Genomic DNA, 13,949 nt, shown 5'->3' with positions numbered 1-13,949 from the left:
AGCAAGTAAATTAACAGTAGACTTATCAAAATACCTATCACTTGATAGATGCCCAACATACATGAATTTCCTATTCCTTGCCCAATGCCAAAGCCATGACTCTATCCTAGAAATATCAATTCAAAGACCAAGTACTATTTTCCAAGTGGTTGACTTTTTTTTTTTATTAAACTTTTATTTAATGAATATAAATTTCCAAAGTGTAGCTTATGGGTTACAATGGCTTCCCCCCTCCCATAACTTCCCTCCCGCCCGCAACCCTCCCCTTTCCCGCTCCCTCTCCCCTTCCATTCATGTAAAGATTCATTTTCAGTTCTCTTTATATACAGAAGATCAGTTTAGTATATATTAGGTAAAGATTTCAACATTTTGCCCACATAGCAACGTAAAGTGAATAAACTACCATTGGATTACTAATTATAGCATTAAATAGCTATGTACAGCACATTAAAGACAGAGATCCTACATAATTTTTTTCTCAAATTAATTAATTTTCTATGCCATTTCCATTTTGACACCAGGTTGTTTTTTTTTTTTCATTTCCAATTCTCTTTATGTACAGAAGATCAATTCAACCTCATCAGTTTGTGCCCACACAGAAACACATAGTATAAAAATACCGTTTCAGTACTAGTTATAGCATCAGTTAAATTTTAACTGAAAAGTGATCCCTGTTAAATCTAAGAGTGGAAAAAGAGAGGGAGGAGATGAACAATTTGGAACATGCTCAATCAGTTAAATTTTAACTGAAAAGTGATCCCTGTTAAATCTAAGAGTGGAAAAAGAGAGGGAGGAGATGAACAATTTGGAACATGCTCAATCGGACTGGCCGCAAATGGTGGAGTTAGAAATGTGCCAGGGGATTCCAACACAATCCCATCAAGATGGCATGTACCAATGCCATTGCACTAGTCCAAGTGATCAATTTCAGCTCACAATTGATAGCTCTGATAGGTCTAAGAGTCAAAGAGATCACACAAACAAGACAAGTAACTGCTAATACTAACTGATAGAATCAAAAAGGGAGAGAAAGATCCAACATGGGAACCGGGATACACAGCAGACTCATAGAATGGCAGATGTCCTAAACAACACTCTGGCCTCAGAATCAGCCCTCAAGGCATTCGGATCTGGCGGAAGAGCCCATGAGAGTATAGCAGGCATGGAAAGCCAAGATATCAAGTGGTTGACTTTTTTCTACTCACAAATTTAGCAAACTTGAAATGTATGCTACACTCAGTTGGATCCTATCATGCCAATTACAGGATAATCATGCCTTGCCATATATTTTCATGAGTGCAGTTTTTCTTTGCAAGACACCATACCTAAGGGGAAGTTGACTTGGTTTAGCCTCTTGATGACAGGAATAGGTATTGCATTTTATTGATTTTCTCATTTATACTTTATGATGGTAGGTCAACCTTTTGAAAAACACATTCGTGTAAGCACAAGGCCGAAGCCAGGGAGCAGGAGCTTCCTCCGGGTTTCCCACGTGGGTACAGGGTTGGGTCATCCTCCATTGCTTTCCCAGATGCATTAGCAGGGAGATAGATCAGAAGTGGAGCAGCCGGGGTTTGAATAAGTACTCATATGGGATGCTGGTGCTGCAGGCTGTGGCTTTCACGTGATGAGCCATAGCCAAAGTGCTGGCCCCATGAAGCCCATTGGAATACACAGAATGGAGTATACAAATGAATCGAGGCAGGAAGAACAGGCTAAGTGTGAGCAACTAAAAGAGTTGGAGAATGGGTAGAGGAGCTGGAGTGAGCAGGATACTTGTTGAAAAATGAAGGTCACTGAAATAAAAGGGTCAACCCATCCAGTATCTAAATATCCATTTAAGAAGAAGGACTATTGGGGCCTGCGCCGTGGCTCATTTGGTTAATCCTCTGCCTGCGGTGCCGGCACCCCATAAAGGCACCGGATTCTAGTCCCGGTTGCTTCTCTTCCAGTCCAGCTCTCTGCTGTGGCCCAGGAGGGCAGTGGAGGATGGCCTAAGTGCTTGGGCCCCTGTACCCACATGGGGGAGCAGGAAGAAGCACCTGGCTGCTGGCAAATAAATTTTAAAAAAAAGGACCTATTAACATGTAAGTTATAGCCTTGTCTGAAATATGAAGAATGAATGGGAAAGGGACCAATACAAAATCTTGGAATAATTCACAAGGAGAAGATAAATTTCAGAAGTTAGGAATGGATTAGACACAGCAGGAAGGGAGGAGGAGCTGTCAAGAGTGAGTTCTGGAGTTCTGACTTAACGCATCTCAGGTGCATTCTTATTGACAGATCTATCATTCGTCCAACAACGCAGTAGAGGCAATGCAGTGTCTGGTCCATGAGCATCTCCCTCCAAAAATCCACTGGCCACTGAGCCCTGGCCTCCTCAAAGGTATGTTTGAATTTAAACTTATTAAACTATATGCTTTATTTCTATCATTGAATACAAAACATCTAAAAGTGGCCAGAACTTCTGCTATCTTCAACACCTTTTTATGAATTAGGAAAATGCCAATGGATGTAGTTCCATGAGCTGATGGATTTCATCCTTTACCCTGTGGCTGCATACTTGTGGACAGTACAAAACTGTCTGACGACATCACTGGTGCCCTCCCCAAAACTTGATCTAGAACCTACTCATTGATGCACTCTGCATTTTTAGACGAGATCGGGCGCATTCAGGGTGGTATGGCCATAGACGCACTCTGCATTTTTAAATGTCCCCACGAACAGATCAATGTCCCTCTAAGTTTGGGGCTCTTTTCCTCTACATATTTCCGTAATCTAAAACTTAACTCATTCTTTGAGGACACCACTTTCCTGAAGCCATTCCGTCAAATTGTACTTGTTTTTTTTTTTTTTTCCTAATATCATCTCAGCTGAAATTCAGAACTCCTATTGCCACTGTCACATCCTGATACACACATACTCTTTAAGTAGAAAGCCTCTTGAAGATTTGTGTATTATGCTATAATTGGATAAGCACATGGGCTTGAAATCTTTCTAGATTCAGATTCAAACTCTCTGCCTGTATTAGCCCCTAGAACTTTGTCAAGTTTTTGAACTTCTTTGTGTCTCAGTGTCTTCGTTTTACAATGGAAAATAGTTATTATCTAACTCATAGGATTATTGAGAATATTACTTAAACAGTATATGAAAAGAACTTAGAGTAGTGCTTTATATATAATTATATCCACGTTAGGTATTAATTACAATTCATAAGCTATCCACTGTGTTTACTTACTTGTTCACCAACAAACTCACAAAATTTCCCCTAATTTGCTAGACACCCTGTCACCTGAACCATGGCCTTTCATCATGCTAGGTGAAATTGGCACTCACATGACTAACCATCCCAGAATCATGGTCTGCCAAAACCTAGTCCTATGACCACATGTTTTGTCATGTCACTAGTATAAAAATTCATTTTCTTAAACCACTAATCTCGTACAGTCCATTCTCTAACTGTAGTGTCCATCTAACTTTTTGCTGAAATGGTTTCGCTCTGTTTCTGACCACATATGGAATTTCTATTCAGTCACTGAAACCATTTGCCAAACCCAGAGCCCTTTTCTCTTTTCACTTAGACATTATATCCAACTTAGATTTCAGGCTCTGTTATTTCAGAAACGTTCTTGCTTTTACTCTAAATTCTCTTGACTATAAATTTCTTTTGGCACATGCCTCAGAAAAACCATACTCTTAGAGTAACCCAATAACTTTTTTTTTTTTCTGTACTAGCCAAATTGCCAGTTACCAGGAAAAGTGATTCCACTAAAATTCATGAGCAACAAAATCAAATAAATCCTCAACAATGCACTCAGCTTTCCACATTATTTCAAACTTATTTAACTTACTTCTACCCAGACTTATTTTAATTGATCTTATTGTATTCAACTGTTTATCAGAAAATGACGGAGTTTTTAATCATCTGGCTTCTAGTCTTAGCCCTGTTTCAATGATGCTCTGATCATCCATGATCAAATGGGCAGATATACATGTAAAAAACCTTGTAAGCTAAAACACTCTCCACATATTAGTGATCGTAGTATTAACATTTATACTTTTTCTGGTTCAAATTGGATGAATGGTAGCACCATTTACTGACATTGTAAAAAATAAATAAACTAAATTTGGGAAAAAAGAGGTAGGAGAACAAAAACCCTAAATCAATTCCGCAAGTATATTACCATTCTAAGATTTAGTGATTTTCATCTCCAAAATTCATTTATCTGATTAATAAAATACCAATGTATATTGGCAATAGTTATAGCAGAATCTTTGATTAAACTTACCATGTAGTTGTATCCCTCAAAGCAAAAAGAACTTTGACTGCAACTTAGATTTGAAATGAACATATTTCACTTTCACTAAATATCAGAGTGCTGACTCAGGGTTCTAGTTTGCCTTGACAGAAAAAGGCAGAGTGCTATCTTCTCCTACATTTTTGATAGGTAAATACAATATCTTTGCAAAGATACTCAATACATTTACCATAGTTTCATCCTCCCAAGAGCAATCATAGAGAGAAGGCAATACTAGTGATCACACCTAAAATATGAGAAAAACTGAGCACGAAGAAGTTACTGATTCATCCAAAGATGTCAAAAAACAATTAGTGGCATTTAGAAACAGTCTGGTTTCCCAGATTTTCAGCCTCTTCTACTGGTATTTTTTCCCCAAAATCATATTTTCTTTCATAGGAATTGCCATTGAAAAGGATTATTAGACTTCACATACCTTTTCTTCCAATTCATCTTCTATTAAATGTCACTGGAGTATATCTCCTATTTTTGAGTAAGAAATAACTAATATAGTGTTGCTGACCTCTCACCCCACTTTATAAGAGAAACCTTGTTTTTAGGCAATGAAACATATATTGCTTATTGAGCACATAATGTGTAAGATCAGTCTTTAAATATTTACTAAAAATACCCACTATGTTCTTCACTAACTATATGTAGTATTTCTTATGGAAAGACTATATATGTATTTCAAAAAGTTGTTGCATCAAAAATAAATGCACACCAACTTTTTACAAATCTGAACAAGATTTATATAAAGCACTGAGAAGGATAAAACATCAGTTTGAAAACAGCCTCTATCAGAGTAACATGAATTGTACTAAAAACTGAAAACAAACATCAAATTAATGGTGAAGTTAGGTTGGAAGAATAACAACATTGATGCTATACAAAACATTTATGGGAACAATGCCTCAAGAAAGTCAGCAACTGACAAAAGGATATTTTGCTTATAGAACATACAAGATGATGTCAAAGATGAAGCACATAGCAACAGACCATCCACATCAATTTGCAAGGTGGACCAGTCAATAACAAAGGTCATGGAAACAGTTCCTTAGGATACTCAAGGCATTATTCTTCTTCACTGTCTGGGGAAACAAAGAATGATAGCATCTGCTCATCAACAAATGACACTTTAAATATATTAATAAGTGACATTGTGGGAAACACACTAATGGTGTTTTGTAGTAGAAAGAAACATTTATCTGTATGGTGTTTTTACCAGGTCAGACTAGAATTTTTTATATTAAGAAAATCTGTAATATGTGGATTTATGGAGCAGGTTCACTAGAACAAGCTACATGTTATATATGTTTTAAAATATAAAACAGAAATACACCAAGAAGTGAAAAGCTTCTTTTGTGCATGCAACCACTTTGTACATTTAAATATCTTACATGCAAATTCTGGTCCTCAGTGATACTAAAGTAGTATAAATGTGCATGGAAGTAAAGTTGTTTGTCCTAATTTTTCCTTTCTTTGTATATACCTCTATATCACTCTTGTTCTTCACATGATTTTTAAAACTTGATACAGGGTAGGAACCCAAATTATGTTAAGCATGATTTTACAACATAAACTTTTGTGTTATTATATATCTGCAACTGTGCAAATTTTCCCTTTTTTAATTTAAAATATAACTTGGAAATGACTGTGCCTCAGTTCATAGTTATTATTTTCCTTTGGACAACTGTCCAATAGTTCACTGGTTTCCTGAATATTCAATTTAATTTATTATGTCAAAATGTATTATAAATGGTCTTTTACTTTAAAACAGTGTTTTGAGAAAGTTAGGGAACGTGTCAGGAGAAAAACACCTAAGAAAACTTTACCACGGAGTCCATCTCCATCATGGCAATGCTCCTTCTCCTTCTTCTCACCAACCAGGGAAAATGTGGGGAGAAATTTTATGGAAAATGATTGGGCATATGCATTACAGCCCAGAGTTGGCTCCATCTGGTTTCTTTCTTTTTCCTAATCCTACAAAAAGAAAAACTTCAGCAGCCAGCATTGTGGTGTAGCTAGTATAGCTGCCATCTGCAACACAGGTATCCCTTATGGGTACCAGCTTGAGTCCTGGCTACTCCATTTCTGATCTAGCTCTCTGCTAATGGCCTGGGAAAGCAGCAGAAGATGGCCCAAGTACTTGGGGCCCTGCACTCACATGGGAGACCCAGAAGAAGCTCCTGGCTCTTGGCCTTGGACTGGCCCAGCTACAACCATTACAGACATTTTTGGAGTCAACCAGTGGATGCAAGATTCATTCATTCTCTCTCTCTCTCTCTCTCTCTCTCTCTCTCTCTCTCTCTCTCTCTCTCCCTGCCTTCTCTCCCCCCTTCTCCATGTGTGTGTGTGTCTCCTTCTCTTTATCTATAATTCTACCTTTCAAGTAAATAAATAAATCTTAAACAACAAACTTTAAAGAAAACTTATTTTCTTTAGTTAAACATGTAAAAAGGCCACACATGTTGTGCTTAAATTCCCAGGATCCTCAGTTCTTTAGACATCGACCAAACATTTGGTGCCACCACTTAAAAAATTTCTTGATGGAGCTTATGTTGAGAAATAAAGTTTATATATTTCTATTTTATCATTGAATTCTATTTTTTCACTAACTTTTTGAAGTTCTTTCACACTTTCGTTGTCTTCAAACAATAAAGGTTGTGTAACAGCACTGCAACACTATGATTTATTTCCTTCCTATGAAAGATCCTGAGATAGACATTGCATGGGCTAATTTCTATATTCCTGCTGTTCTATTTTTAAATGGCTGCTTTCAGACATTATTTATTCACTCTATGCAGAAAGAAAAATGTAGGGGAAGAAGACACCAGCAAATACTGCATGGCACTGGGTCACCTGAACACTCATAGCAGCAACACAGTGTGGCAATTTGATATCCAGCTTTTATTGGAAAGGGAAGAGAAAGATAGTGAAATGGGTATGAAGTTGGTGAATTTACCATTATGTCCATAATATGTCTTCCACCTCTGCCCAATTCTCTCTTGCCTGGTGAAATTAAACAGTTAGCCACAGTTCAGAGAGAAGAAAGGGGGGGGGGGGGATTGCTTTGGGGATTATGATCTAGGACACTTTCCAAAATTAGTTCTTATTCTTGAATATGGGACATATAAGCTTTCTCTGCCTCCTGGAGTCACAAACAGAATTGTTTTTCACAAAATAGGTATCCAAGATACTTAAAGAATTAATTGAAATGCTATTCAAGTTCTATTAAAAGACAAAGAAAAGTTTATACAGTGGAATAGCAGAGACATCTAAGGTTTGGACTATATTACGTTGCACTTTCTACTGTATTTTTCAGACTGTCAACTTCCCTGTTCTGTATGTGCTTAACAACATAAAGACATGTAAATAGCAAGTCACTGATCCATCCACATGAAGATATTTATATTCATATTTTTAAATGATTTACTTCTTCGTTCCATTCAGGACTACTGTGACTCTAGGAGAAAGGTCAGAATTAGTTACCATGCTTAGATTATATAGAACAATACTTGTGGCATTGGCTGTGTTATCTTGAGCAAGATATTAATTCTTTCTGAACTATATTTGCATCACCTTCAGAAAGAATCTTTATAAACTTATTCATAAGAGGGTATGAATGTCAAATGAAGAAAAATGTGTTACTACACACATTTTGAATGACTGGCAATGTGTGCTTCCATTTCCAGTAAACACTCTGGAAACGTAAGTGAAAAATTCATTCACAAATGAGCATGCTTAAGTCCCTAGAGCCAGCATCTGCCAAAGATGATATCAATAGTAATAATGTTACTCACTAATTTTCAGTAGTTATTATTGACAATAGTTGTTTATTAGTATTACTGTTATTTTAGATAGCACAACACAATAAAAAAGGAAAAAAATGGAAAAATAATTATAAAGCACAGCATAAGCAGCTTCCAAAGCATCAGGTACATTCCTAAGAACATTAGACCCTTTGCTCCTCCAAGGAAACCCACTTTACATCTGGGAAATTAAGATTTGTGCATTTAACTAACAAACTCACACTACTAGTAAGTTGCAGCCCTGAATTCAAATGCACATATTTTTGGATTGTGTTCAAATCATTTCCTAGAATACAGTGTACTAGGTTACTCTGAAAGATCTGAAAGTATTCCATCCTGTCTTCTGTCTGTAAATTTTGCATCTCCTTAACTGGAATATGAGTTCCTTAAGGGCATATAGCACATGAACCTTGTTCATTGTTATATTCCTATTATGTAGAACAGTCTTCTCAGCTAATGAATAAATTAATTCTTATTATTAGAATCCAAACCCTCAGTTACAGGAGGACCTATTTCTGATGTTCAGACAAATCTTAATGTAATATCCCCAGTCCCTTCAGCTTATAAGGAAGATTATTCACATACTAAATTATAGGAGTATAAACATTTATAAGTATTTCTCAATTTTGAAAATAAATATTTTATAAAATATTTGAAACACACCTTAGAGGATTTGTGTTTATGACAATATGATGCTTGATTATTTGCCTTAGAAATTAACAAAATATTTAGATTATCATCAAATTGACAATTATTTGTATAAAACAAGTCCACAAAGGTAAAATAGGTGCAAAGCAACAAGTTTAGAAGTGCTTTTCCAAAACTAATAATGCCAGTTGGAGGCATGGAAGAAAGACTTCTCTGAAAGGAGCATCAGTAATGGCAGGGAATGAGCAGACACTGAGTGAACGAGAGTAAGGAAGAACACTCAGTTTCAAAGGCCCTGGAGCTAGCTGCAAGCTTGTTACTAAATGCAAAATTTGAAATGCTGCTTGTAGCCAGATGATGGAGTTATGTGAATGCCAGAAAAAAAATTATTATTTTAAGGAATTCTGAGTAGGTTGGGGAGAAGATAACGACAGTATTTTTGGTTGCACTGAATTTCAAGACATTCAAGAGGAGATACCAAATGTCAATTGTGAAGAGGTATTTTAACTCAATTGAGATTCGAGTGGAGTTAAGAAATGTGTATGCCATCTGTGTATAAACGGTTATGTGATCCTCCAGAAGGTAACTTAGAAAAGAAGGATTGGAGCCTGATATTGAGAACCGTGGTGTCACAACAGCTAATGGCAAGTGGAGGGAGGAAAAAAATAAGCCAGTAAGGAAATTACTAAATAATCCTGGCAAGGGCTGATGGGAATCTGATCTGGTGTAACGAATGTAGAACTAGAAAGTAAGGGAAGAGTAGACATTTATTTATTTTTTCAAATGCAAAGGTAAACCAACTAATTTATGAGCTTCCTGGTTATGTCTACAGTAGTCATTCCCAAAGTTGGCTATCCATCTTCATCACTTGGTGACACTTTTAGGAATGCAAATTCCTGACCTTAAATTTTCCCAAGTCTTGCTTCGAGTCTGATTCAATAGGTTTGCAATGTGATCAAGGAATGGGTCAGTTAATATGAATGAGCACTCATGTGTGAGAACTGATGGTCTGAGTAACCTCATTCAAACCCATTCCAGCACTGCTGATCTCAGGAACCTTAACTAAAATGGAAGATATTCAAAATCTTACTTGCCTTATGCAATCAGCAGATAATGATGGTCAATGTATGAGTGTTCATCAAAGGCACTTAACATTGGTCTTGTGAGCTGTTACATGAATACAAAGCCAAAGCCTTTTGTAGATAGATAGGCCCTACTGACATACTGTTGCATGAGAATGTGGTAATACTGGAGAATCTTCTGAAGGGAAGTTGAAAAAGGGCAAGGAGAAATTGACTTACCAGATGTAGTACCACAGGATGCCAACTGTAGTCTAAAGAGAAACGTGTCTCCAAGGAAAAGGCAACCAAAACTGTGTGGCTTGGAATGAGAGTACAGGGAAGCATACAAAATTTTCTATTTATAGCATTTCATCAACAAGAAGTATCTGAACAAAAAACCATGAAAACATTGTTTACTATACATAAAGTACTATAGTATTATCTACAATTACGAGAAAGTAGGAACAACTTTATGCTCAGCATTAGGGGACAGTCAAATAAATAGAAATACTGTCAAGTCACTGGATGACTATGTATATATACACTAAAATGATAACAAAGAAAATTATTTATGGGAAAACAGTATGGGATAACTAAAATCAGAATATAAATGAGAGTATTATTGAAAGTTTTTGTAGCAATACTATAGCTAAGTGGAGATCAGACTTTAGTAGGCTGGTGTGGTATTTATATTGTGTCTTTTATGTTAGCCAAGACTATGTTCAGCTCACTATAGCAGGAAAAAAATATAACAGTGGTTTTAGAAATATAAACACTTATTTTTCTCATCTCTAGGGAAAATAATTTGGGAATGTGAATTATCTCCATCACATAATTGAAAATATAATTTTCTGGGGCTGGCACTGTGGTATAGCAGGTAAGGCCACCGCCTGCAGTGTCAGCATCCCATGTGGGCACCGGTTCGAGTCCTGGCTACTCCACTTCCAATCCAGCTCTTTGTTGTGGCATAGGAAAGCAGTGGAAGATGGCCCAAGTCCTTGGGCCCCTGCACTCATGTGGGAGACCTGGAAGAAGCGTGTTTCAGCTCTGGCTGTTGCGGCCATTTGGGGAGTAAACAAGCAGATTGAAGACCTCTCTCTCTGCCTCTGCCTCTCTGTAACTCTGCCTTCCAAATAAATAAATAAATCTTCACCAGGCTAATCCTCCGCCTTGCGGCGCCGGCACACCGGGTTCTAGTCCCGGTCGGGGCACCGATCCTGTCCCGGTTGCCCCTCTTCCAGGCCAGCTCTCTGCTGTTGCTAGGGAGTGCAGTGGAGGATGGCCCAAGTCCTAGGGTCCTGCACCCCATGGGAGACCAGGAGAAGCACCTGGCTCCTGCCATCGGAACAGCGCGGTGCGCCGGCTGCAGCGCGCTACCGCGGCGGCCATTGGAGGGTGAACCAACGGCAAAAGGAAGACCTTTCTCTCTGTCTCTCTCTCACTGTCCACTCTGCCTGTCAAAAAAAAAAAAAAATGTAGTTTTCTGTTTTTACTTCATACCTTCCCTTCTTAAGGTTAGCTTCTGAATGAAGTTTGTATTTAGAGTCCAAATTATCCTGTTATCGCAAGGATGAAAGACAAATGTGGGGAGAAAAGAAAGTACACCATCTCTGTTAAAGAGACATTTGGAGAGTCTAAAGAAATAACTGCAATTGTGTTACACGACCCCACCCAGCTGCCAGTGAAGCTAGAAAATGCAGTGGTCATGTGGCCACTTCAAGTCAATTCAGTCACTTCAAGTCAATCCCTCACTCAGGAAAGAATAAGTAGGAGTTTGAGTACACACATTTACCACACTATCCCATCAAGAACATTCCAGGAATTTCTCATAAATTAGGCTTCTAACTCTCACAGAAATTCCTAGAAGTTCAACAGTCATGAAAGGTTTCAGGAACTAAAACACAGTTTCCAGCCCCATCTCTTAAGTATTCTGGGAATGAGAACTTCACTATTTGTATCAAAATATCTATGCATATGTTTCCTTGTACCAAAAAGAAAGGAATTTATTGTTTTAAAGATTTATTTGAAAGTCAGAGTTAAACAGAGAGAAGGAGAGGCAGAGAGAGAGAGAGAGAGAGAGAGAGGTCTTCCATCTGCTCGTTCACTCTCCAGTTGGCCGCAATAGCCGGAGCTGCACCCATCAGAAGCAAGGAGCCAGGAGATTCCTCCAGGTCTCCCACCCAGGTGCAGGGGCCCAAGGACTTGGGCCACCTTTTACTGCTTTCCCAGGCCATAGCATGGAGCTGGATCGGAAGTGGAGCAGCCGGGACTTATACCGGTGCCCATATGGGATGCTGGTATTGCAGGCGGTGGCCTTACCTGCTACACCACAGCACTGATCCCAAGAAATATAGGAAGTAAGATTACAGTTGACAAAAGTAATTGAGCACTGCTGAGACTGATTTAAGAAACAGAAAAATTGTGCCCAATTATACAACAACCCAGCATCCATTCCCCACGCCTCCCCCCACCCCCAGCCCTAGTGTGTTTCTCTTTAAACTCTAGTAAGGAGAAAGTTAGAGGGCAGAGAAAAAGTGCTGTTGTTGCCAGCTCAGAACTTTGAATATAGGAGACCTGACTGTGGACCTGGGGGAACATGGATCAGTGCCCCCAAATCACCTCTCACCATGAACACTAAATGCACACAGACCTGATCTTTCAATGCCTGAAACTACACTTCTTGGCCTGAGGGTGGTGGCAAGCAAGCCAGCAAAGGCTGGGGGTTAACCCCTCCCAGGAGTAGCAGTGAATCTGTGAGTGACTGGAGTGTCTGTGAGCATTCAGCTCCCTCCATCCAGGTGGAATTGTCTCAGGCTGTGCTGTTCACTGTCTCCCTCAGGTGCTAAGTAGCATGCAGCTTAGGTTGCCCATGGTAACAGCTGACTTAATGAAGAGCACTCCTCTGGCTGTCTTCCTTTCCAATCTCATTGCTTCTTGTCCACCCCAACGCTATTGACTGAATGTTTGTGTGCTTCCTAATCCATATTGAAACCCCGGCCCCACAATAAGATAGTACTAGTGGGCAGGGACTTCGGGGGGAAACTTACATACACACACTGAAAATTTGCATGGAAGATCAGCTACATTTCTGTACTTCATAATATGAAAGATCTTGATCCACTGTCTTTTTACCTATGCTATTGTCATTATTTGGGAGATGAGAAGGATTAAGCTACTAGCAGAAATTATAAGCTATTAAAGCATAGTAGTCATGATATAGATCTTCAGGAGAATATGGATGAAGTAAAAGACAAATGAGCTTTTGTTATGGGTACCCAGTTTTCAGTAATCACACTCTCTTCCAGTTTGACCTACTATCATGTTCAAAGGAAAGTTGATTTCATAACATGTTTTTCAGCATATGTTTGCCTCAGTCTCCCTATTGGAATATGACTAAAAGGTTTTATACAACTAAGCATGGACCTATCCATTCACTTATCACTCTGTCATTCATCCATCAGCAAAATATTGTTGACTTCTCTATTGAGGGGGTCTTCAAAAACTTCATGGAAATTATGTATTAGAAAATTATGTAAGGATTTCAAATTTTCATACCAAAATAAAATTATTTTTAATTCCATTTTCCTATGGGTTTTTTGAACTACCTATTGCACACAAATTTATGGAAGTAAAGAGTTATAAATTTCTTTCAGTTTGTCAATAATGAAGACTGACAAAAGTATTACAAATATTCTAAGATGGATGTAAACAGTAAGTCTACAGTTGAATAAGATAGCTAGCTTATTTTCCATTAAATAAGTTGACTTTACTTTTAATTAAATTATCTTTTGTGAAGAGTTATTTATTTAAGTCGGGGTTACAGAGAGAGAGATACTCATCTGCTGGTTCACTCCCCAGATGACCTCAATGGCCAAGGCTGGGACAGGCCAAAGCCAGGAGCCATTTGCTTCATCCCCATCTTCCACTGTTTTTCCCAGGCCACTAACAGGGAGCAGCTGGGACATGAACCTATTTCCACATAGGATGCCAGCATCATAGGCATTTGCTTCACTTGCTCTGCCATAATGCCAGCCCTTGGCTAAACTATCTTAAGTGTAGCAACCTAAAGAAAGCTATATTCCCAATGAAAGTAAGATTTGATGACTAATATATTCAAGCAATTAAATAAT

The sequence above is a fragment of the Lepus europaeus genome, chromosome 3 (genome assembly GCF_033115175.1).
Source record: "Lepus europaeus isolate LE1 chromosome 3, mLepTim1.pri, whole genome shotgun sequence".
In the NCBI taxonomy this organism is placed as follows: Eukaryota; Metazoa; Chordata; class Mammalia; order Lagomorpha; family Leporidae; genus Lepus; species Lepus europaeus.
Note: the sequence above shows the minus strand (reverse complement) of the source record.